Source organism: Apium graveolens, chromosome 6 (assembly GCF_009905375.1).
Source record: "Apium graveolens cultivar Ventura chromosome 6, ASM990537v1, whole genome shotgun sequence".
Classification (NCBI taxonomy): domain Eukaryota; kingdom Viridiplantae; phylum Streptophyta; class Magnoliopsida; order Apiales; family Apiaceae; genus Apium; species Apium graveolens.
The window spans coordinates 141,825,161-141,852,193 of record NC_133652.1 but is presented as its reverse complement, the minus strand read 5'-3'; positions in this window follow the sequence as shown (position 1 = coordinate 141,852,193).

Genomic DNA, 27,033 nt, shown 5'->3' with positions numbered 1-27,033 from the left:
TCAGGAATCTCTGGCCAGAGTGAATGAAATTAGAAAGGAGTTTCTAATTTGCATAGAACTACGCATAGTAAATGGTAAGCAAGTGATTGAATTAGATAGGCTTGACACGAGATCCATGCCTTGTATTTAATCGGGACATTGTAGGGTAGAAGGAGTTTATTGTACGGTAACTATTCACTGACAGGTTCTTGGTATTCTAAGCAGTGAATTCATATTATCCGGATAGTCGCGATATGTTGAGAAGCATCACTCACGATGTATAATAAATGTGATTAATTAATTAATCATATTTATATAAAATAGTTTTATTATTATTTATTTCTACTACCGGCTTAATATTGAACCTACAGGGTCACACCATAAAAAGAGAATGATTTAATGGTGGAGGAATTAATTAATAATGGCTAATAATTATTTATTTATGAAATAAATAATTAATTGGCAAATTTAATAATTGATTAAATGAGATTTAATTGATTATAAATTAATTAAGAAAAGTTCTTAATATTATTAATTAAGAATTTAATTTTTGGAAATTAGATCAAGAGAGAGAATTATTTCTAAAGTGTTTAGAAAAAGGATTAATAATTAAAAGGTGTTTTAATTATTAATGAGAATAATAAATGGGATAATAATAATATTATTTATGGGAAAATTTCAGCTGAAAATTTTGCCTATAAATACACTATTATAGACCCTATTTTATTCGAACACACATCAAACACAAAACCCAAAAAGTTTGAAAAACCCAATTCTCTCCACCTCCTTCCTCCTCCTTAACATCGTTTTTCTTGGTGGATACCGGTGGAGTGCTTCACACTTGAGGAGCAACTGCTAAGAATCTCTGATCGTTGTCTCCGAATTATTTTAAAAGGTTAGATTCGATCCCTCGAATTTTTATTCACGATTTATATGCTTTTATTTGGATTTTGTATGTGTAAAAGTGTTTTACCATGACCCCGCTGCGTTAAAAATCCAACAATGGTATCAGAGCATAGGTCGTATGCATATAGATCTGTGGTAAAAATTTCAGAATTTTATGTGCTTGTATGAATTAATTATGATTTTACAAGTTATATTAAGGATTAATTTTGCCTGATGAGAAATTGTTTCTCAGAATAATTTTGAATGTTGATCTGGGTTCTACAATTGTTGTAGATCGTCTGGGTATTTTTTTCATAATTTTAGGATGTATAGATTTTTTATTATGAATTTTTGAAGTTCTTACAATTAAATTCGTAATTAAATAATCATATATTTATATATATATATATATATATATTGCATATATGTATTTCTGTGTTGTCTGTTTATGCTGTCTGAGGCACGAAAGCAAAGCAGAGGAGACAGCACGGCTGACAGGTACAGGCACGCTGATCGAGAAAGTCAGGCGGCGAAAAAAAAAATATAGGGGTGTAACGCATTCCGGGAATGCGTTACACACCTGTGGCGCATTCACGGAATGCGTTACACCCTTTAATGGCTTAAAAGGGGTGTAACGCATCACCGGAATGTGTATACAGGGCTTGTAACGCGTTCCTGAAATGCGTTACAGCCCTCTGTTGATTTTAAAATTGATTTTCTGGGAGTTTCGTAACTCCGTTTTGGGCGTGCAATATACCGTTGGATTCATTTTTTCGAGACGGATCTAATGGTGTGATCAATTTTAGTTTATATAAAAGTTTTGAACTGTTTATATTTCCATGAAGTGTTTTAAAGTTGTTTTTGACTGTTTTAATTGCTTTTAAATGCTTCATGTGATACATAGAGATGTATAATGCTTAGACTAATGTGCTAGATGATTTAACATGCCTACCTTGATGTTTATTCATGTTGATATATGTGATATATGCTTAGTTTATCATGCGATGATAGATTTAGGTGAACTTAAATGAACATAAGTCGTTCGTTAGACAACCTAGTATAGTGAAATTGTTTCATAACCTTAATAATAATATTATGAATACAATCATGAGATTCTTGTGTTTATGAAACACGTAACTGAATATGAATTTTTGATATGAGAGAAAGGATGATTCTGTCAACAACAGATTTCTATCTGTAAGAAAGGGTTATTAAGTGACGCCTCTTGACAATGCTCCACCCGATCTGGGAATCATCTGATTATTGATTATTGATTTGAAATATTTAATTTAAAAGGATGAATTTCTTTATAATATGATTATGATTGTAACATAATATAATCCCTCTAAAATTAAATAATATCAAGTAGTAATTGGCCAATGACACAACGGGCTTGTGTCGGTCATAGCCTTCCAACATGGTAGAAAGTAGTTCTTATTTTTGAATCATTGTCGTTTCATGCCACAGCCGAGGGCTTTGATTTCGAAATAAGAAATACTTGTCTATTACATAGAGATGTGTACATTGAATAAAAATCTAAAGGTCGGTACGTGCTACAGCCATGGGCCTTTGGGGACTGATTCAACTGTACGGAATGTTGGGTTAGACTTGACTTAGAATATTGAGTTTGTCGTGCCACAGCCGTGACTCAATTATTCAAGAGGCTAAAGTTTGATTAGGGAATAACATTAGATGTAATTGACAAGAGTTGTCTGCCTATTGAACATTACATGGCGGTTCATGCTACAGCCGGGGTTGTGTAATGGAATGTAGGATCCCTATTCCCACTAGCATTATGAATGCTTATTTTTCATGTAGGGGGTTGAATAAATTAGGAAAACTAGTGGGAACCACTTATGAATAAAGACCCGATTCATATAGTGTTTTGAAATGAAATCGAATATTTGCTAAGTGTTGTTATGTGTTTATCATTTACAGATTTACTGTAATAACCCCAAAATTTTCAACTTTTTGTAACCCTTGTGAATAGTGTTTTAGCTGAATGAAGAAACTTTTCACGCCACACTATGTAGGGGTTCTGTTATGGATATTCTGGGATATTATTAGTACTCTATGAAGTATATAAATGTATGTAAAGATCGTCAGAATCCTATTCCGAACACTTTGGTTTTTCCCGGAAATCCACAAGATACGGAGAGAATTGAGTATAAGGTAACAGGATAAAAAGGATTTAAATTAAAGGATTATAATAGAGGATCATAAAAAGGAATATAATGTATTGAGAAAGGTTAAAGGAACCTAAGTAATAAGATCCCGGGTATGATCCTTCAAACGATAAACGAGAACGAAAGTTAAGCGAACCGTATAACAGATCAGCGGTCATTAGGCAAACGATTAGGAAGTTAATCAAAGGGATTAGTAGGAATGATGTCATCCAACCAATAGAAAGAGGACAAGGAAGGGAGGATGACATCATGAGGATGACATAAGCATGACATGGGAAGGAAGGAGGTGTGGTGGCTTTGTAACCACACAAATTCAAGGGCAAGAAGGTAATTGACTAAAGCAAGCACAAAAACCAAGCAACCAAGCCAAGCAAAAATCATTTTCATCAAAAATCAAAAAGCAACCAAGGCTTTGTTCTTGAAGCTCTCGGCTTTTTACTATTCATTAGGCAAGAATTTTCAAAAATTCAAGATCCAAGCTTCCTAAATTGGTGAGTAAATTCCCTAATCATCTTCATGCTTAGTTAGGGCTATACCATGAGTTTAAGCCATCAATTCCTTCTCAATCTTCTTCATTTAATCAAAGAAGAAGACTATGAATAGTGTTTTCAAGTTTTTTAACTTGAAGTTTTCTTGTTTTTCTTGAAGATCCAAGCTTTCCTAAGACTTCTCAAAGCTTCTTAAGGCTTCCTAGCTCATCCCACCACTTCAAGGAAGGTATACCATCTCCAAACCCTAGATCCCTATGTATTATAAGATGATTTTAATTGGTAGGATGATATTGTAGCTTGTTGTTGTGATTTAGAGTTTGGGATTTGGAATGGTAGTGAAATGGAATGGTAAATGTTGTGGTTTTGATTAAAAGAACTTAATTATGATTAAAGTTAAGTTTAGGCATAAGTATGATGATTAAATTGAATTGGTTGGGGTTGTTATGATGTGATGAGGATGGATGTTGGTTGTATGTTGGATTTGAGGTTGGTTTGTGGTTGGTTTTGAATGGTTAAAAATTGGGAAATCGCGTAAACATAGCCGTCGTAACGTCCGATTTTCTTTGGACTGTTTTTGTGCATAGCATTAGGACCCGAGAACCCCCTGCTAGATTATGACCACTGCCATTTTTAGATAGCTCATGTTACGAGCTTCGTTTTGATATGTAGTTCATTCGATTCCGATGCACGGTTTAGGAGAAACGACCGTTTCAAGTAACGGCGTTTCGCGAACGAAACTTTTTCCCTCGCCTTACTTTGAAACATAGGTTAAAGACCAAAAAGAGTTAATTAATGTATGAAACATTTATGGTAAGTGTGTTAGGCAGTTGGTAAGACACTCGCGAAGGAATCGCTTTAAAACTCGTAAAGGTTAAATTATTAAAAATGGTGGAGCCGCGGGTACCCGAGTGACTTAAGCAAATCAGTGAGCGCAAAACAAGCGTTAGAGTCTAAGTTAGTTAAAGTATAGATTTACAAGTGATTTTGGTTTAATTCCAACTTACTTGTTGTTTATAGGTTACCAGACTCGTCCCGAGCCTTTTATCACCCCAAGTCGCTCAGGCAAGTATTCTATCCGTTATACTGTTGTTGTGATGTATACATTTGTATATGCATGATCTTGCGATAAATGCATGTTGGTTAAATTAGAAAATTCTTGCGATATATTGTAGCATGTGATATGGTATATATGCATGCCTGTTTCATATTCTTGAAATATATATCTGTTGGTTCAGTTGATAATACCTATGCTAGAGAATAGCGGTAACTTACATATACCCTTAGTATAGGGACCCAAAGGTGAAAATATTTTCTAAAAACCGGGAGTCGGGGATCCCGAGTAATCTTGTATATATGGATATGGATATATATATATATATATATTTATATATATATATATGGTTATAGTTTTCCAAACTATTAATCGAATAAGGTTTATTCGATAACTTTAGCTTTATTTTATTATTGAATATTATTTTGAATATTCATTCGAGGGCTTATGACTCTTTTATATTATTTATTGAATATTATTTTGAATATTCATTCGAAGGCTTATGACTCAGTTTATATTATTTAATGAATATTATTTGAATATTCATTTGAGGATCTATGACTCCGATTATTTGCTGAAATATATTCTTTATTTTATTAAAGAATAAGGTGTCAATAATCAAACTTATTTTCGATTATTCAAATAAAGATAATACTTTCATATAAGTATATCTTTGGTTATTTAATACTCGTTTCAAGTATAAGTTTTAATACTTCTACTTCAATTATTTTTATAAAGATTATTCTTTATGGGAATATTATTTAAATAATAATATTCAGTCATTTTCTAAATATTCTGGGGACTGATTTACTTCATTAAATCATCTTTACTCCAAACACTCTATAAAGTGTTTTCGAGTCTTCAAAATGATTTTTAAAGTCAGAGCGGATTCCAAAACTCATTTTTATATTTAAGATCTTCCTTTTTAAGGGGATTTAAATACTCGCTCAAAACCTGGGGAATCCGGCTCTGTGGTGTATTTTATATTCGCAACGAGGTTGCAGTTTTGGTAAATGAATTGATTACTTGCCCAACGTTCGGGAAGTAAGCCCATCTAATTGAGTCGGCATAAGCGACAGGCCGGGGTACGGTCTATGAAAGTGTAAGTGGCTGGGTGGTAGTCCATCAACGCGTGAGGGGCCGGGTAACGGTCTAGCGCGAGGTCCTAATGCGGCCAGGGTGATGACCGGTGAGGAATTCATCCATCTACAGTAGAAAAGGTTACTTATTGGTATCTTTGCCTGATCAGCAAGATATCTGGTTTATGCCAAAATTCTTTTCCTTTCCAAAATTCATTGGATGTTTCAAACTCTGTTCATACTTCATATAACAGAGGTTCCAGGAAATGTTTAAAGAGATATATATATGTGTATATATATATATCGGGACTAAATAAAGTATCTCATAACTTTTTCATTCAATAATATTTCAAAGATTGAATCTATTCAAGTCTTAACTTGTGGTCTCATCTATGGGATGTTTTTCTTAAAACTTATAATACTTTGAACGGTGGTAGTTCAAGTAGCTTTATAAATGATATAAGCATGGTGAAGTATTGGTAACTTCATTCCTTGTTTTTACTTATATCTAGTAAGTAATTATCTTACACATGATAGAGATTCTATTAAGTATCCATTTAGATACTTATATTATTGTTATCACTATGTATTATCTTGCGAGCTGTAAGGCTCACTCTTGCTTTATTTCTTCATCACACAACAACAGTTAGGAGAGATGGCCAGACTCCAGCAGACCCAGCGCAAGCGCGTGGGAAGCGTCCCGCGTCTTCCCGATGACGTTGTAGCTGCTATAGCTGCAGAGGTAGATCCATTGTAGTTCAGACCATCTACTTTTGAGAATCAAATTATGTATAATTATAACTTGTGGCAGATAATGGCAATTAACTGTAAATTTATCAAGTAATCATTTTGGGTTGTAATAACTTTTAAATGGTGGATTCAAAGACTTGTACTTATTTCAATTTCATCTCTGAGACTATAACGGGTTGTGGTGTGTGTTAGTATGGGGTCACAGCATGAGGTTATTTATTATTAATTAAGTGAAGTGATATTGTGGAAAGAAAGACCGTGACAACCCGGATCCCCGACCCCGGATCTGGGGGTGTTACAGAAATGGTATCAGAGCTAAGCGTTATAAACCTCAGAGATGATGCGTCGATATAATAACAAACTCACAAAGATAATAAGAACTCTTGCCAAGTTCATGGTCGGACTACTTAAAGTAGTGCTGACAGTTAAAACCCTTACGGGAACCCTTATAAGTATCATGATAGTAACTTAGCTCGTTTAATGTGTAGGCGCCTGAGATAGAGGACCCTGAGATGTTCGAGCGTGAGCATGATGAGGCATTGCTAGATGTTGAGGATCAGGAGGAGCCTGAGATGGAGGAGGATGAGGAGGACCCCTCAGAGGAGCCTGAGACGGAGGTCATTGCTATTTCAGATGAGGAGGACCCCTCAGAGGAGTCAGAGACAGAGGTTATTGCTATTCCAGATGAGGAGGACCCGGATGAGGTCCCAGTAGCTAAGGAGCGTGTTGGACCTATGGTAGTGTATGCTGGTATCCCTTTACCCACACTTCCGGTGGTCAGAGCCCCTACCCCTCCACCACTATCCTGGATTCCTGATGATGACAGCTCAGAGACCCATACTTCCGAGCCTAGGCAGACCGAGGAGGCACCCTCAGCGGCTCCGGATTCACCACCTCTTGACCCTGCCCACAGGCAGTCTTCGTTAGCTCATGGATATGTTCAGGATGTATTGAGGACCCGAGTGGCTGTTGCCGAGGGCCGACTAGATGAGGCCAGGAGGGAGTTGGATGCAGAGAGGGCGGGTAGGCGTACCCGAGCTTATGAGACTAGGGCTTCTATACCCCGATCCTTGAGGAGGGAGCTTACGGGGATAGAGCTCACGTCCCGAGCGAGACTCGGATCTCTCCAGGGGGACAGGCATGGTAGGATCTCCAGGCGGCAGGCCGACTATATCTTCCGTCGTGCGATGGAAAGGGTTTGGAAGCTGACCCGCTCCGGTGTGTGATTCAGGATTGATGATGGAATAGTCTAGTTGTCTAGTTAGCCGAGGCCTTAGTAAGAGCCAATTTTCCGGGATAGTTGACTTGTATATAGCATCCCTTTTTCTGACTAGACAGATAGACTCTTGTGTATCACTTTTGGGACAGATGACTGTAGCACTGTTGTACTTTTGACCAGATCAAACTATGTATTCTCGGATTATGTATATATTTGTTTCCTTTCAGTTCAGTTCCATAGTGACGGGATCACTGTTTTATCATTATTATTACTGCACTTCGTATTAGAACTTTCTTAAAATAATAGAATTGTGATATACGTTCTCCCCATTATAAGAGCTGTGCAAGGCACAATGTTGTATATGATTGTGACCTAACGTTGAATTTTCCCAATAATTGTTTTTATTATTATCAGAATCATGCCGCCAAGAAAGATTGGAACTAGGGCGAACCCTGGATCTGAGGACCAGGGAAGCCATAATCAGGACAATAGAAACCAAGAACACAGTGAAGAGGAAGATGAGAATTATGTGGAACAGGATGACTCCCTGTATGAAGAGGAAGAGGAAACATATGATGTTGAGGGATTTGAGATAGAGGCTGAAGAAGGAGAAACCGAGGTTGAGCAACCAGTACCAAACCCAGGCATGGATCCCATGAGCCAGTTCATGCAACTCCTAAGGCAGAATTTGGAACGTCAACCCAACCCACCCCCTCAAGGAAGTAACAATGCAGTGGCAAACTCTTTCAGGGCTTTTAAGTCCCTTAAGCCCCCTGAGTTCCACGGATCAGCCGACCCAGTTGAGGCAAGGGCATGGTTAAAGGAAATGGAGAAATCTTTTGAGATTTTGAGTACCGAGGAGGCACAGAAGACTGTATTTGCTACCTACCTTCTGAAAGGAGAAGCTAACTACTGGTGGGAGGCCAAGAAAAATATGGAGACAGACGCTATTATAACCTGGGAGAGATTTAGTCAGTTGTTTCTGGGGAAGTATTTCCCGAGGTTTATGGAAAACCAGATGGAGCTCAAGTTCTTGGAGCTAAAGCAGAATAACTTGTCTGTAGCAGAGTACGAAGCGAAATTTACTGAGTTATCAAGGTTTGTGCCGGAGTTTGTGAGCACCGAGGAAAAGAAAGCTAGGAGATTTCAGCAGGGACTGAAACCGTGGATTCAGAATAGGGTGGCAATCCTTGAGCTTACGGACTATGCCACTCTGGTGCAAAAGGCAACGATTGTAGAAGTTGGAAGTGAACAGATGCAGAAGGAAAGAGAGAAGAAAGGAATAAAGAGGAAAAGTATGAGCATGGGTGGAGGTTCCGCAGGAAGGAGCTTCCCAACTAGATTTAATCGAGGAGCAGTGTCCCTGCCAGGAAGGAACACTGGGTTTAAGCGGCCAATGAGTGTGAGTGTGAGCCAGGGCGGCCAGAAGTCAAGAATGTCCTATTCCAACCAGTCTCGACCCCCATTGCCAGCCTGTAACATATGTGGAAGGAATCACACTGGGGAGTGTAAAGAAAGGCCAGTAACCTGTTTTAAGTGCGGTCGGGAAGGCCACTACTCAAATAAATGCCCTTCGTCAGCCCCTGCCATCGTTCCAACCACCAATTGTCATCGGTGTGGACGCCCGGGTCATTGGAAGAGGGAATGCCCAATGAACAAACCAGCAGCTTCGGGAGCAAGCAGGGCTGCTTCTAATAAGCCACCTACTGCGAGGACTTTCAACATGACAGTCCAGGATGCTATGAAAGATTCAGATGTGATAGCAGGTACCCTTTCTCTAAATTCAGTCAGTGCAAATGTTTTATTTGATTCGGGAGCAACTAAATCTTTTATATCAAAGGACCTTGCGCGTAAGTTAAGACTTAAGGCTGAACCCTTGATAGAACCCTTACAAGTAGAAATAGCCAATCATGAAATTATTCCTGTTAACCAGATTCACCCCGCCTGTGAGATAGGCATAGGGGAGCAATCTTTCAGTGTTGATCTGATTCCTTTTAAATTAGGGGAGTTTGATGTGATTTTGGGAATGGACTGGCTATCTAGCAACGATGCTCAGATAGACTGTAAAGGGAAGAAAGTTAAGTTAAATATCCCCGGGAAGAAAGAAGTTATATTTAGAGGAAAGAGGCAGACGCAGAAATTTTTGACTATGGCCCAGGCCAAAAGGATGCTACGAAAAGGAAGTGAGGCTTACCTAGCCTATGTGGTGGACACGCAGAAGGAGGTGCCCAACTTACAAGATATTCCAGTAGTTAACGAATTTGAAGATGTATTCCCCCAAGACCTTCCGGGATTACCACCCGATAGAGTGATTGAATTTGCTATTGAGTTGGCCCCAGGGACGGCGCCAGTTTCAAAAGCACCTTACCGGTTAGCCCCGTTAGAAATGAAGGAATTAGCTATCCAATTGCAGGAACTCTTGGATAAGGGTATGATAAGACCCAGTGTGTCTCCGTGGGGAGCACCAGTTTTATTTGTTAAGAAGAAAGATGGGAGCATGAGGTTGTGCATAGACTATCGAGAGTTGAACAAGCTAACCATAAAGAACAGGTACCCATTGCCTAGAATAGACGATCTGTTCGACCAGCTAAAGGATGCTGTTTATTTTTCCAAGATCGACCTGAGAACTGGATATCACCAACTAAAGATTAAACCCGAAGATATTTCCAAGACAGCGTTCCGTACCAGGTATGGGCATTATGAGTTCTTGGTAATGTCCTTTGGATTAACCAACGCCCCAGCGGCTTTCATGGATTTAATGAATAGAGTATTTAAGAAGTACTTGGACAAGTGTGTGATAGTTTTTATCGATGATATTTTGATCTACTCAAGGACTGAGGCAGAACATGCAGAGCATTTGAGGATAGCTCTAGGAATACTCAGAGAGGAACAGTTATATGCCAAATTCTCGAAGTGTGAATTCTGGCGGAATGAAGTACAGTTTTTAGGACATGTGATCAATAAAGAAGGAGTATTGGTCGACCCCTCCAAGATAGAGGCGGTCTCAAATTGGGAAAGGCCAACCACACCCACAGAGGTAAGGAGTTTCATAGGATTGGCCGGCTACTATCGAAGATTTGTACAGGACTTTGCGAAGATCGCAGCCCCTTTGACACGACTTACTCGTAAGACAGAGAAGTTTGAATGGACGGAGAAATGCGAGAACAGTTTTCAGGAATTAAAGAAAAGGTTGATAACGGCTCCGGTATTGGCATTGCCGGACGGAAAAGGAGATTTTGTGATATATAGTGACGCGTCGCACAAAGGATTAGGATGTGTGCTTATGCAGCACGGTAGAGTTATTGCGTATGCGTCGAGACAACTGAAGGAATACGAGGTTAGATATCCTACTCATGACCTTGAGCTCGCGGCAATAGTATTTGCTTTAAAAATTTGGAAGCACTACTTGTATGGAGAGAAGTGCGAGATTTTCACAGACCATAAGAGCCTCAAGTACATATTTACGCAGAAAGAGCTCAACATGCGCCAGAGGAGATGGTTAGAACTAATCAAGGACTATGATTGTGAGATTCTCTATCATCCAGGGAAAGCCAATGTGGTGGCGGATGCCCTTAGTAGAAAGGAAAGACTCAGAATGATAACGACTTCGGAAGAGTTGATAAGGGATTTTGAGAGAATGGAAATAGAAGTAAAGGTAACCGGAACCGGAACTGAAAAGCTTTTTGAGATCTCAATGCAGCCAGAGTTATTGGAAAAGATCATATTATGCCAGGAGAAAATAATGAATGAAGGCAGAGAGTCAATGACTGGAGAGGAGATCCATACTGAGAAAGATGATAAAGGGATAATGAGGTACTCCTATCGAATTTGGGTTCCGAATGTTCAAGAACTTAAAGATGAGATTTTGGATGAAAGCCATAGTTCAAGGTATTCCATTCACCCGGGAAGTACCAAGATGTATAGGGATTTGAAGGAATATTACTGGTGGCCCAACATGAAGAGGGACGTAGCAGAATGGGTAAACAAGTGTTTGACTTGCCAAAGAGTAAAGGCAGAGCACCAGAGACCCAGTGGACTTTTGCGACCCCTGGAGATTCCCGAATGGAAATGGGAACAGATAGCGATGGATTTTGTTGTAGGCTTGCCAAGGACGAAAGCCAATCACGACGCCATTTGGGTAATTATAGACCGACTGACAAAGTCAGCTCATTTCATTCCTATCAATGAGAGATACACAGTCGATAGACTGATGGACATTTACCTTAAGGAAATAGTGACGCGACATGGAGTCCCAGCGTCCATTGTCTCAGACCGAGACCCCAGGTTCAACTCCAGATTTTGGAGGAGCTTTCAGGAATGTGCGGGGACCAAGTTAAATATGAGTACCGCGTACCATCCCCAAACGGATGGACAGAGTGAAAGGACCATCCAGACACTAGAGGATATGTTGAGAGTCTGTGCAATAGACCTTAAAGGAAGTTGGGATGATCACTTGCCGTTGATCGAGTTTTCTTATAACAATAGCTTTCATGCTAGCATCGGAATGCCGCCTTATGAGGCCCTGTACGGAAGAAGGTGTCGATCTCCCTTATACTGGGATGAAGTAGGAGAGCGGAAGATGCTCGGACCCGAAGTGGTCCAAAGGACCAAAGATATAGTGGATCTTATCAGAGGGCGACTTGTAGCAGCCCAAGACAGACAAAAGAAATATGCAGACCTAGCCCGAAAGGACAAGGAATATGAAGTAGGGGACTTAGTACTGCTGAAAGTATCCCCTTGGAAGGGATTAATGAGGTTCGGAAAGAAAGGAAAACTAAGCCCAAGATACATTGGACCTTTTGAGATATTAAGACGGATTGGAAAGTTAACTTACGAGCTAGCCCTACCCCCTAATTTGCAACAAGTTCATAATGTGTTCCATGTGTCAATGCTAAGGAGGTATCATCGGGATGCCAGGCACATAGTGGAGTACGAGCAGGTGGATATGCAGCCAGATCTAACTTACGTGGAGAAGCCAGTAAGGATTATGGATAAGAAGGAGCAGGTGCTTCGGAACAAAGTGATCAAGCTAGTCAGAGTACTATGGCAGAATCATAATGTGGAAGAATCAACTTGGGAACTAGAGAGCACAATGCTAGAAAAGTACCCCCATTTGTTTTTTTCTGTTTGATTCCGGGACGGAATCCTTTTAAGGAGGGGAGACTGTAATAACCCCAAAATTTTCAACTTTTTGTAACCCTTGTGAATAGTGTTTTAGCTGAATGAAGAAACTTTTCACGCCACACTATGTAGGGGTTCTGTTATGGATATTCTGGGATATTATTAGTACTCTATGAAGTATATAAGTGTATGTAAAGATCGTCAGAATCCAATTCCGAACACTTTGGTTTTTCCCGGAAATCCACAAGATACGGAGAGAATTGAGTATAAGGTAACAGGATAAAAAGGATTTAAATTAAAGGATTATAATAGAGGATCATAAAAAGGAATATAATGTATTAAGAAAGGTTAAAGGAACCTAAGTAATAAGATCCCGGGTATGATCCTTCAAACGATAAACGAGAACGAAAGTTAAGCGAACCGTATAACAGATCAGCGGTCATTAGGCAAACGATTAGGAAGTTAATCAAAGGGATTAGTGGGAATGATGTCATCCAACCAATAGAAAGAGGACAAGGAAGGGAGGATGACATCATGAGGATGACATAAGCATGACATGGGAAGGAAGGAGGTGTGGTGGCTTTGTAACCACACAAATTCAAGGGCAAGAAGGTAATTGACTAAAGCAAGCACAAAAACCAAGCAACCAAGCCAAGCAAAAATCATTTTCATCAAAAATCAAAAAGCAACCAAGGCTTTGTTCTTGAAGCTCTCGGCTTTTTACTATTCATTAGGCAAGAATTTTCAAAAATTCAAGATCCAAGCTTCCTAAATTGGTGAGTAAATTCCCTAATCATCTTCATGCTTAGTTAGGGCTATACCATGAGTTTAAGCCATCAATTCCTTCTCAATCTTCTTCATTTAATCAAAGAAGAAGACTATGAATAGTGTTTTCAAGTTTTTTAACTTGAAGTTTTCTTGTTTTTCTTGAAGATCCAAGCTTTCCTAAGACTTCTCAAAGCTTCTTAAGGCTTCCTAGCTCATCCCACCACTTCAAGGAAGGTATACCATCTCCAAACCCTAGATCCCTATGTATTATAAGATGATTTTAATTGGTAGGATGATATTGTAGCTTGTTGTTGTGATTTAGAGTTTGGGATTTGGAATGGTAGTGAAATGGAATGGTAAATGTTGTGGTTTTGATTAAAAGAACTTAATTATGATTAAAGTTAAGTTTAGGCATAAGTATGATGATTAAATTGAATTGGTTGGGGTTGTTATGATGTGATGAGGATGGATGTTGGTTGTATGTTGGATTTGAGGTTGGTTTGTGGTTGGTTTTGAATGGTTAAAAATTGGGAAATCGCGTAAACATAGTCGTCGTAACGTCCGATTTTCTTTGGACTGTTTTTGTGCATAGCATTAGGACCCGAGAACCCCCTTCTAGATTATGACCACTGCCATTTTTAGATAGCTCATGTTACGAGCTTCGTTTTGATATGTAGATCGTTCGATTCCGATGCACGGTTTAGGAGAAACGACCGTTTCAAGTAACGGCGTTTCGTGAACGAAACTTTTTCCCTCGCCTTACTTTGAAACATAGGTTAAAGACCAAAAAGGGTTAATTAATGTATGAAACATTTATGGTAAGTGTGTTAGGCAGTTGGTAAGACACTCGCGAAGGAATCGCTTTAAAACTCGTAAAGGTTAAATTATTAAAAATGGTGGAGCCGCGGGTACCCGAGTGACTTAAGCAAATCAATGAGCGCAAAACAAGCGTTAGAGTCTAAGTTAGTTGAAGTATAGATTTACAAGTGATTTTGGTTTAATTCCAACTTACTTGTTGTTTATAGGTTACCAGACTCGTCCCGAGCCTTTTATCACCCCAAGTCGCTCAGGAAAGTATTCTATCCGTTATACTGTTGTTGTGATGTATACATTTGTATATGCATGATCTTGCGATAAATGCATGTTGGTTAAATTAGCAAATTCTTGCGATATATTGTAGCATATGATATGGTATATATGCATGCCTGTTTCATATTCTTGAAATATATATCTGTTGGTTCAGTTGATAATACCTATGCTAGAGAATAGCGGTAACTTGCATATACCCTTAGTATAGGGACCCAAAGGTGAAAATATTTTCTAAAAACCGGGAGTCGATGATCCCGAGTAATCTTGTATATATGGATATGGATATATATATATATATATATATATATATATATATATATATATTTATATATATATATATGGTTATAGTTTTCCAAACTATTAATCGAATAAGGTTTATTCGATAACTTTAGCTTTATTTTATTATTGAATATTATTTTGAATATTCATTCGAGGGCTTATGACTCTTTTATATTATTTATTGAATATTATTTTGAATATTCATTCGAAGGCTTATGACTCAGTTTATATTATTTAATGAATATTATTTGAATATTCATTTGAGGATCTATGACTCCGATTATTTGCTGAAATATATTCTTTATTTTATTAAAGAATAAGGTGTCAATAATCAAAATTATTTTCGATTATTCAAATAAAGATAATACTTTCATATAAGTATATCTTTGGTTATTTAATACTCGTTTCAAGTATAAGTTTTAATACTTCTACTTCAATTATTTTTATAAAGATTATTCTTTATGGGAATATTATTTAAATAATAATATTCAGTCATTTTCTAAATATTCTGGGGACTGATTTACTTCATTAAATCAGCTTTACTCCAAACACTCTATAAAGTGTTTTCGAGTCTTCAAAATGATTTTTAAAGTCAGAGCGGATTCCAAAACTCATTTTTATATTTAAGATCTTCCTTTTTAAGGGGATTTAAATACTCGCTCAAAACCTGGGGAATCCGGCTCTGTGGTGTATTTTATATTCGCAACGAGGTTGCAGTTTTGGTAAATGAATTGATTACTTGCCCAACGTTCAGGAAGTAAGCCCATCTAATTGAGTCGGCATAAGCGACAGGCCGGGGTACGGTCTATGAAAGTGTAAGTGGCTGGGTGGCAGTCCATCAACGCGTGAGGGGCCGGGTAACGGTCTAGCGCGAGGTCCTAATGCGGCCAGGGTGATGACCGGTGAGGAATTCATCCATCTACAGTAGAAAAGGTTACTTATTGGTATCTTTGCCTGATCAGCAAGATATCTGGTTTATGCCAAAATTCTTTTCCTTTCCAAAATTCATTGGATGTTTCAAACTCTGTTCATACTTCATATAACAGAGGTTCCAGGAAATGTTTAAAGAGATATATATATGTGGATATATATATATCGGGACTAAATAAAGTATCTCATAACTTTTTCATTCAATAATATTTCAAAGATTGAATCTATTCAAGTCTTAACTTGTGGTCTCATCTATGGGATGTTTTTCTTAAAACTTATAATACTTTGAACGGTGGTAGTTCAAGTAGCTTTATAAATGATATAAGCATGGTGAAGTATTGGTAACTTCATTCCTTGTTTTTACTTATATCTAGTAAGTAATTATCTTACACATGATAGAGATTCTATTAAGTATCCATTTAGATACTTATATTATTATTATCACTATGTATTATCTTGCGAGCTGTAAGGCTCACTCTTGCTTTATTTCTTCATCACACAACAACAGTTAGGAGAGATGGCCAGACTCCAGCAGACCCAGCGCAAGCGCGTGGGAAGCGTCCCGCGTCTTCCCGATGACGTTGTAGCTGCTATAGCTGCAGAGGTAGATCCATTGTAGTTCAGACCATCTACTTTTGAGAATCAAATTATGTATAATTATAACTTGTGGCAGATAATGGCAATTAACTGTAAATTTATCAAGTAATCATTTTGGGTTGTAATAACTTTTAAATGGTGGATTCAAAGACTTGTACTTATTTCAATTTCATCTCTGAGACTATAACGGGTTGTGGTGTGTGTTAGTATGGGGTCACAGCATGAGGTTATTTATTATTAATTAAGTGAAGTGATATTGTGGAAAGAAAGACCGTGACAACCCGGATCCCCGACCCCGGATCTGGGGGTGTTACATTTACTTTGTACGTTATGTCTTCTGCACTATCACTCAGGAGCATACTAGATGCTCACAAATTGACTGGTCCTAATTATGCTGACTGGCTTCGAAACTTGAGAATTGTTCTCAGGATTGAGAAGCTGGAATACGTGATTGACTCACCTAAGCCTACTGAACCTGCTAGTGATGCACATAATGATGAACATGTTGTGTATCGTAGGTGGATAGATGATGCAAATGTTGTTCAATGCATCATGCTAGCTTCCATGAACATTGAGCTACAGAAGCAACATGAGCATATGGATGCTCACACTATCCTCATGCATCTACAAGAGTTGTATGATGTGGCGGGGAGGACAGCTCGATATGAGATATCGAATGAGCTATTCGGTTGTAGGATGTCTGAGGGATCATCTGTGAATGACCATGTACTTAAGATGATCAATTTGATTGAACGTCTTGGACAACTTGGTTTTGCCATAGATGGGGAGCTGAGCCAAGACTTGGTCTTGCAATCGCTTCCGAGTTCGTTCTCGCAGTTTGTTGTGAACTTTCACATGAATAAGTTGGATGTCAGCCTGCCTGAACTCCACAACATGTTGAAGACTGCGGAATCGAATTTTCCCCTTAAGAAGAGTTCTGTTCTTCTAATTGGTGAAGGTTCCAATCCTAAGAAAAGGAAGAGGAACCCTTCCAAGAAGAAGAAAGTAGGTGAGAAAACGCCGGTTCCACCAAAAGCTGAAGACCCCAAGAGCAAAGTTGTTTGCTTTCACTGTAACAAGGTGGGGCACTGTGGGGCACTGGAAGAAGAAGGGTAGTGAGACTACCGCTTCTGATTCAGGTATGTTCATGATAGAAGTGAATATGTCATTAAATCAAATTTCTACTTGGGTATTAGATACCGCCTGTGGTTCTCAAATCTACAATTTGTTGCAGGGACCAAGGAGAAGTAGGACTCTTGAGGAAGAGAAGGTGATTCTACTGATAGGAAATGGAGCAAGAGTTGCTGCTGAAGATGTAGAATCATTTCATTTACATATGCCTACGGGCAAGACTATTGTTTGAAATAATTGTTATTTTGTTCCCTCGATTGTGAGGAATATTATTCCCATGTTAGACTTGGCTGGATTTTCATTTATTATTGAGAATAATAAATGTTCTATTCTTAGAGATAATATTCTTTATGGACGTGGTGCTTTAAATAATGGTCTGTATGTATGTGACATAATTTATTTCAGATTGAACAAACTAATAAAAGAAAAGGGATGATGAAAATCTCACCTCATAGTGGCACTGCAGTCTCCATTTAGTGGACATGGAGAGAGGGCTGCAGATTTGCTAGGAATGGTACACACAGTTGTATGTGGACCAATGTCTACGCAAGCCATAGGTGGATTTTCATACTTCATTACTTTCATAGATGATAGATCTGGATTCGGATATGTGTTTGATGAAACACAAGTCTGAGGCCTTTGAAAAGTTCAAAGAATATAAGTATGAAGTGGAGAAACAACCAAACATAGTATTATAACTCTTCGATCAGATCGAGGTGGTGAATACTTTAATGGAGTGTTTCTAGATTATCTCTAAGTAAATGGTATAGTCTCCCACTGGACTCCTCCAGATTGGTATCTGAAAGGAGAAATCGAACTTTGTTAGACATAGTTCGGTCCATGATGAGCTATGCAAATCTTCCAGTATTTCTATGGGGTTATGCATTAGAAACCTCAGCATATTAACTGAATAAGGTGCTTTCCAAAATTTGTTCCTCAAACTTCGTATGAGATATGGAAAGTAAGGAAACCGAGTCTTAAACACGTTAAGATTTGGGGATGTCCAGCTTATGTCAAGAAAGTTGACCCAAATAAGCTGGAATATCGATCCGTAAAATATAGTTTTGTGGGATATCCCAAAGAGACTTTAGGGTATTACTTTTACACCGATCATCGGGTGTTTGTATCCAGACATGCTACCTTCTTGGAAAAGGAGTTTATCCTTGAAGGAAACAGTGGGAGCAAAATTGAACTTGATGAAGTTCAAGAAGCACAAACTACTACGGATCAAGTGGAAACACCTGTTCTGACTGAACAACCTTTTGTGGAACAGCCCATTCATAGATCAGGGAGAGTGTCTCGCCAACCTGAGAGGTATTATGGCCTTGTCATTGAGAATGACAATGAGTTGTCAATCATTGATGATGACGACCCTGTGACCTATAATGAGGCTATGAGTAGTGTTGACTCAGAGAAATGGCATAGTGCCATGAAATCTGGAAAGAAATCTATGTATACTGGATACAAAAGAATGATTAGAGCAGATGGCCAGGTGGAGACCTTTAAGGCCAGGCTTGTGACAAAAGAATTCAAACAAAGGCAATGGATTGACTTTGATGAAACCTTTTACCTGTAGCCCTGTTAAAATCAGTTCGGATTTTGCTTGCGATTGCTGCTTACTACGACTATGAAATCTGGCAGATGGCCAGATGGTTTTTTTTCCAAGGGAAATGAAAACCTAGTGTGTAAGCTGCTGCGAACCATATGTGGTTTAAAGCAGGCTTCTCGAAAGATGGAACATTTGTTTTGATGAGACAATCAAAGAGTTTGATTTTATCAAAAACGAAGATGAACCATGCGTCTACAAAAAGGTTAGTGGGAGCGCGGTAACATTTCTTGTATTGTATTGAAATAGAGTTGACACACATAACAACATAGCAGACCCACTCATAAAGCTACTTTATGAAAGTCACTTTGATCGTCATAAAGACAAGATGGGTATTAGATACCAGAGTGATTGGCTTTAGTACAAGTGGGAGATTGAAAGGAATATGTCCTAAGTCCAATCATGTATTAGGATTTAGGAATAACTTTTATGTAATATGTTTTGATTTCATTGATATTAATAAAGACTTGTTTTGTTTTTATTACGGGCTTTATCTATTTAAGTGTTTAAATAAGATATACCATAGTTTAGAGTAAAGCTTTTTATGGATTATGATGAGATCATAATAGTGAGACCTAAAAAGATGATAACTCTAAACTTAAATAGTTCCTGGTCATAGGATTACTAACTGGTAATTAATAATCCGCAAAGATCGGTACATACTATGTTTGCTTCATTATGAAGGATGTCTGTTCTCATAGACATTTGTGTGGTGACACTATAGCTAGTATGTAGGTGCTTATTATGGAATAAGTTTACTGAACATGACTCGCCCAGCTGAACAACTGATGAAGTTCACTCACGTGTCAGCAGTTGTTCGCTTAGTGATAGTTGTACAAGTATCCTTAGACTTGAGGTCATCATAGTCATCTTGTGTACACTGAATTATGCTTTGGTTTAGTTCTTAGTCTCCAGGGACAATTATTAGGGCTCTTCTGGGTATAGGAATTTGTACACGAAGATAGTGTATGATCAATAAAGGATCTACCCCTTCCAGTGAAGGAAGCGAATGTTCAAGGCTGATCCACTTATGCTAGTTCAGGAATCTCTGGCCAGAGTGAATGAAATTAGAAAGGAGTTTCTAATTTGCATAGAACTACGCATAGTAAATGGTAAGCAAGTGATTGAATTAGATAGGCTTGACACGAGATCCATGCCTTGTATTTAATCGGGACATTGTAGGGTAGAAGGAGTTTATTGTACGGTAACTATTCACTGACAGGTTCTTGGTATTCTAAGCAGTGAATTCATATTATCCGGATAGTCGCGATATGTTGAGAAGCATCACTCACGATGTAGAATAAATGTGATTAATTAATTAATCATATTTAATAAATTAGAGAATTTATATAAATAATGATAAAATAGTTTTATTATTATTTATTTCTACTACTGGCTTAATATTGAACCTACAGGGTCACACCATAAAAAGAGAATGATTTAATGGTGGAGGAATTAATTAATAATGGCTAATAATTATTTATTTATGAAATAAATAATTAATTGGCAAATTTAATAATTGATTAAATGAGATTTAATTGATTATAAATTAATTAAGAAAAGTTCTTAATATTATTAATTAAGGATTTAATTTTTGGAAATTAGATCAAGAGAGAGAATTATTTCTAAAGTGTTTAGAAAAAGGATTAATAATTAAAAGGTGTTTTAATTATTAATGAGAATAATAAATGGGATAATAATAATATTATTTATGGGAAAATTTCAGCTAAAAATTTTGCCTATAAATACACTATTATAGACCCTATTTTATTCGAACACACATCAAACACAAAACCCAAAAAGTTTGGAAAACCCAATTCTCTCCACCTCCTTCCTCCTCCTTAACATCGTTTTTCTTGGTGGATACCGGTGGAGTGTTTCACACTTGAGGAGCAACTGCTAAGGATCTCTGTTCGTTGTCTCCGAATTATTTTAAAAGGTTAGATTCGATCCCTCGAATTTTTATTCACGATTTATATGCTTTTATTTGGATTTTGTATGTGTAAAAGTGTTTTACCATGACCCCGCTGCGTTAAAAATCCAACATGCAGCCCATGCCAATTTCAAAGTCTATCAAATGGATGTTAAAAGTGCATTTCTGAATGGAGATTTGGAGGAGGAAGTCTATGTCAGTCAGCCTCCAGGTTTGGAAGACCCCTGTTAGATATATTTGATAATGTCATGACTAATATGATTTGTGTTTAGTTTTCAAATCTTACTTAACAGGACAAATCAGTACTTAACTGGAAATCAGTACTTACACTGAAGTCAGAATTTATGATATCAGAACTTAAGTTGTCAGAACTTAAGTTATCAGGAGATATTTATCAGGAGATAATATCAGGACTTAAGGAGACTTTTAGATAAGGAAGGCGGCTGATTGAAAGGAAAGAAGATCAAGACAAACGCAAGAAGAGATATACATGAGGAAGGAATTCTATGAAGAATAGAATACTTGGAAGAAAAGATAACTAGTTGATATATTTTAGGAAGCAAAATTATATTCCATATCAATTAAAATTTATCTTGTAACTGTGTAGTATATAAACACAAACATAGGGTTTACACTATATGTGTTATCATAATCGAAGTTATTATTCATTGTAACCCTAGCAGCTCTCGTGATAAGTTGTTCATCACTGAGAGAGGATAGTTCCATATTATAACAAAGTTTATTGTGTTAAATAAAATCTGTTTTCTGTGTTCTTATATTAGATTTGATTGTGATAAACACTGTATTCAACCCCCTTCTACAGTGTGTGAGACCTAACAAGTGGTATCAGAGCAGATTTGTTAACACACAAACAATTTAAGATCCAAAAACAATCATGTCTGAAGAAGAACAAACTCCAACCAAGCCCACCAAAACTGAAGAACCTCCAAAGACTCAAATCCATAATCGATATGAGACTATTAGAGTTCCCATACTGAAACCATTTAAATATCCCATATGGAAGGTGAGGATGTCTATGTTTCTGGAAGCTACAGATCCAGAATACCTTGACAGAATCAATGAAGGACCACACAAGCCAACCAAACTCTCTGTTGTAGTTGCAGGTGAACCAGGAAAGTCTGTACCAAAGGAGAAGAGTGATTACACTGTTGAAGATATCTCATCGATTGCTAAGGATGCTAAGGTACGATACTTGCTGCATAGTGCCATTGATAATGTCATGTCAAATAGGGTAATTAACTGCAAGACTGCAAAGGAGATATGGGATGCCTTGGAGACAAGATGCCAGGGAACTGATTCAATTAAGAAGAACAGGAAGACTATACTCACTCAAGAGTATGAGCACTTTGACTCAAAACCTGATGAGTCATTGACTGGTTTATATGACAGATTTGTCAAACTCTTGAATGATTTGTCACTAGTTGACAAGGAATATGATCTTAAAGGTTCAAATCTTAAATTCCTGTTAGCTCTTCCTGAAACTTGGGATTTGAAGGCCACCACTATAAGAGACAACTATAATCTTGAAGAAACAACTATTGATCAAATTTATGGGATGCTCAAGACTCATGAACTTGAGATGGAACAAAGAAGTAAGAGGAATAGAAGAAAGTCAAGGACAGTTTCTCTAAAGGCTGAGGAGGAATCCCCCAAAGCAGTTGCCTCAAAAAAAGGCAAAGGAAAAGCTCTCATCACAAAGTCTGATACTGAGTCATCAAGTTCTAATAGTGATGATGACTCAGAAACTGAAAGCTTACCTGAGATGGATGCTGATGAAGAGATGATAAAGCTATATGCTCTTATGGTGAAAGGAATCACAAGGATTGCATACAGGAAATTCAGAAAGGGAAAGAAATTTTCCAGGAAAGGTGCAAGTTCTGATAAGAAGGGTTTCAGAAAATTTGAAGGCAAAGGAGGAAAGTCTGACAGAGGAGATTACTCAAATGTCAAGTGCTACAACTATGGTGAGAAAGGCCACATATCTCCTGATTGCAAGAAAGTGAAGAGTGACAAAGGCAAGGCTTTTGTCACAAAGAAGAAAAGCTGGACAGACACTTCAGATTCTGAAAGTGAGGTGAACTATGCCTTGATGGCAAATGCTGATAGCAGTTCTGATAATACTGAGTTAAAGGTACCTCAAACTACTTATGCCTTTCTTACTGATGATATTACTGAGTTGAGAAGATATCTTAAAACCATGTTCATTAGTTATAGAGATCAAACTTCAACATGTGAAAGATTAACTTCTGAAAATCTTGCTTATAAAAAGAGGAATGATTATTTAGAAAAAGAGTTAGTCATGTTCCATCAAACTTAGAAAGATAGAGATGATGCCTTTTATGTTAGGGATGAAGTACTTAAAATAAATGAATCTCTAAAAACTGAGTTAGAAAAGGAAAGAGAGATTATCAGGACTTGGACTAACTCTGGCAGAACAACTCAGAATTTGTTAAGTAGTGGAAACTGGAAAGAAGGCTTAGGTTATGGAGATGATAAGAATGATAAGGGAACTGTAGAAATTGAGCCTATAGTTGTTAAACAAAAGCCAAAGGTAAATCATGTTAAGTTTGTAGTTGTAAAGTCTGAGATTTATAAATCAGAAGTTAAAGAGAAATTAACTTCTGATAAACCAAAACAGGATAAGCCAACTGAAGTTAACATAGGCTTAATGACAAAGAAGCAGCTTAAGCATAAGCTGAAAGATGTTAAGAATGTAAACAAGGTAAAGCACCCTAGGAAAAATAGGAATGGAAAGGAAGGTGTGAATAAAAGTAATGATTATAAGCCTGTTCCTAATGCTCCTAGAAAGAAATGTTATAACTGTGGAAATTCTAACCATCTGGCTTCTTTTTGCAGGAAAAATAAGAACATAAACTCCTTACCTTCAAAGTCAGGAGTTAAGAGTCAGTCTGTTAGATATAGGCCACAAAATCCTTGATTTCATTGTGGTAGTTTATGGCATTCCATTTATACTTGTAAGGAATATCATAGTTTGTACTACGATTATTATCAAATAAAACCTTCTTTAAAGAAAGTTAGCATTATTCCTTCTAGTGTAAGTTCTGATGCAAAGTCTGATAGTATAAATGCTGATAAGAAAAATGTTAACATAAACTCTGATGCTAAATCCGCTGCAAATGTTAACAAACTTAATAAGGCCAAAGGATCCAAGCAAGTGTGGGTCCTTAAAACTAATCATTAGTGGTCTTTATGATTGCAGGGCAACAGGAAAAACATCATAGTTCTGAACAGTCGATGTTCAGGACATATGACTGGAAATAAAGCCCTGTTATCAGACTTTGTGTAGAAAGCTGGCCCAAGTGTTTCTTACGGAGATGGCAACATGGGAAAAACTTTGGGATATGGAAATATCAATCTGGGGAATGTCATCATTGAAAAAGTAGCTCTAGTCTCAGGACTTAAACACAATTTGCTGAGTGTTAGTCAAATCTGTGACAGAGGTTATCATGTGGATTTCTTTGAAGAACACTGTGAAGTTGTAAGCAAATCTACAGGCAAAGTTGTTCTGAAAGGATACAGACATGGTAACATTTATGAAGCCAAGCTTTCAACAAGTACTGATGGTTCTACAATCTGTCTGTTAAGTAGAGCATCAATTGAAGAAAGCTGAAATTGGAACAAGAAACTTTCGCATTTAAATTTTAATAATATAAATGAACTAGTCAAGAAAGATCTTGTGAGAGGTTTGCCAAAATTAGTATTTGCTCCTGATGGCCTTTGTGATTCCTGTCAAAAGGCAAAACAAAGAAAATCTTCATTCAAGAGCAAGACTGAATTTTCAATTCTTGAGCCTTATCACCTACTACATATTGATCTATTTGGTCCAGTGAATGTCATGTCTATTGCAAAGAAGAAATATACTATGGTCATAGTGGATGAGTTCACCAGATACACATGGGTGTATTTCTTGCACACAAAAAAGTGATAGTGCATCTATCTTGATTGATCATGTCAAACAACTGGATAAAGTGGTTAAAGACTCTGTGAAAATCATAAGAAGTGATAATGGCACTGAGTTCAAGAATTTGATTATGGAAGAGTTCTGCAAAGACCAAGGAATTAAGCAGGAATTCTCTGCTCCTGGAACTCCACGGCAAAATGGAGTGGTTGAAAGAAAGAATAGAACTCCCATTGAAGCTGCACGAACTATGCTTGATGAGGCAAAGTTACCAACCTATTTTTGGGCTGAAGCTATGCAGACTGCTTGTTTTACTCAAAATGCAACACTCATTAACAAGCATGGAAAGACACCATATGAGATGGTGAAGAAAAAGAAGCCAAATCTGAAGTATTTTCATGTATTTGGATGCAAGTGTTTTGTTCTTAAGACTCATCCTGAACAGCTATCCAAATTTGATCTAAAAGCTGATGAAGGAATTTTTGTTGGATATCTACTTTCCACAAAAGCCTTCAGAGTCTACAATTTAAGAACAAGGGTTTTCATGGAATCTATCAATGTCTCTTTTGATGATAAGAAGATTACAGGACTTGAAGATTTCAATGATCATGTTCAGCTGAGATTTGAGAATGAAGTTTTAAATTCTGATACTGTAAATCCTGACAGTCTAAATCCTGACAGTCTAAATCCTGATACTGCTAACTAGGATGGATTATACTCTGATATTATTTAAACTGTGGTGAATACGCCAAAGGAAGATGCACCTGTGCAGGGGGAGCATACTGAAGATACAACCACATCTCAAGAAGCATCAGAACCTACAACTGGCTCTTCAAGTTCTGATTCATCAAGTTCTGATTCATCAAGTTCTGATGGGCCAAGTTCTGATAATTCTAGGAACTCCAATTTTGAAGGATCCAACTCAGAGAGCATAATTTTAGGGGGAGCATCAGAAAAGGTTGATGAAGACAGCATGGATCATTGGGGAGCATCCAGTTCTAGAGAAAACCTTCCATCTGCAAGGAAGTGGACTAAAGCACATACACCTGACCTAATTATTAGAAATCCTGATGCAGGTGTTAGAACTAGAACAGCTACATCAAATGAATGTCTCTATCACTTTTTTCTTTCTTAGACTGAACCAAAGAAAGTGGAAGAATCTTTTCAAGATGCTGATTGGGTGCAAGCAATACAGGAAGAGTTAAATGAATTTGAAAGAAATAAAGTATGGACCATAGTGCCAAGACCAAAGAACAGATCTGTAGTTGGTACAAAGTGGGTGTTCAGAAACAAAACTGATAGTGATGGCATAATTACAAGGAATAAAGCAAGGCTGGTTGCAAAAGGATATTCTCAACATGAGGGAATTGATTATGATGAAACATTTACACCAGTTACTAGATTGGAAGCCATAAGGATATTTTTGGCTTATGCTGCTCACAAAAAGCTTACAGTCTTTCAAATGGATGTAAAAAGTGCTTTTCTTAATGGAGAATTGGAAGAAGAAGTATATGTTGAACAACCTTCGGGTTTTGTAGATTCAGAATTTCATAATCATGTCTACAGACTTGACAAAGCACTTTATGGCCTTAAGCAAGCTCCAAGAGCATGGTATGAGACATTAGCTCAGTTTCTTCTGGTAAGTGGATTTAACAGAGGGACTATTGACAAAACACTGTTTTATCTCAACCATGGCAAGGACTTACTTTTGGTGCAGATATATGTTGATGATATCATTTTTTGTTCTACAAATGATAGACTTTTTAAAAGGTTTGCCAAGCTAATGCAGTCAAGATATTAAATGAGTATGATGGGAGAACTTAGCTATTTTCTGGGCCTTCAAGTCAAGCAGAATGAAAAAGGAACTTTTATTTGTCAATCTAAGTACACCAGAAATTTGTTGAAGAAATTTGGAATGCAAGATTGTTCAAGTGCATCCACTCCTATGGCCACTGCAACAAAATTGGATAAGGATACTGGTACATCAGTAGATATTACT